Raw genomic sequence first — 596 nt, 5'->3', positions numbered from 1 at the left:
GGGCTCCGCCCCGGGCACGTCCCCCGACCACGCCCGTGGCCACGCCCCCACGCCCTCCCGGCGCCCCGCCCCCAACTTGACCGCGCCCCCGCTGCCCTTGGCTCGGGCGCGGGACCCCGTAGTCGGTCCCGCGGCGGCGTGGGCTGTGCGCGGCCGGGAGGCTCGCTCGGCAGCTCGCGCACGTGCCCCACGGCCCCGCCGGAGGGGGGGCCCCGTCCCGCCCCCGCCGCTCCCCCAGCCGTGCGGATCCCCTTATCTGCGGGGGCGCAAATGTAGCCACTGGTCAAGGCCGCTGTAAGAAGTTTTCCTTCAAGGGGCATCTGCGCAAACCTTTCAGCACGTTGATGATTAGAAAGCTGGGGAGGCGCCTGACAGTGTCGCTTTTGTCTGTCGTCTTCACTTCCGCACGAAGTCGTTTGCGCTGCTTTGTATCTGAAAGGTGGACGCCTGTGACCGGTTACAACTTTGCAGTGGAAATTTGCCTTTGTCAGTAGCAAATCCTACTAGCAAACTCTTTCCTCCTGCCTGTTTGGAGTGAACCTTGAAATGCTTCTAAAATGTGCAGCGTGTGGGGTTTAGTATTTATTCTAGAGAAA

The sequence above is a fragment of the Halichoerus grypus genome, chromosome 4 (genome assembly GCF_964656455.1).
Source record: "Halichoerus grypus chromosome 4, mHalGry1.hap1.1, whole genome shotgun sequence".
NCBI lineage: Eukaryota > Metazoa > Chordata > Mammalia > Carnivora > Phocidae > Halichoerus > Halichoerus grypus.
This window is presented reverse-complemented; position numbering follows the sequence as displayed.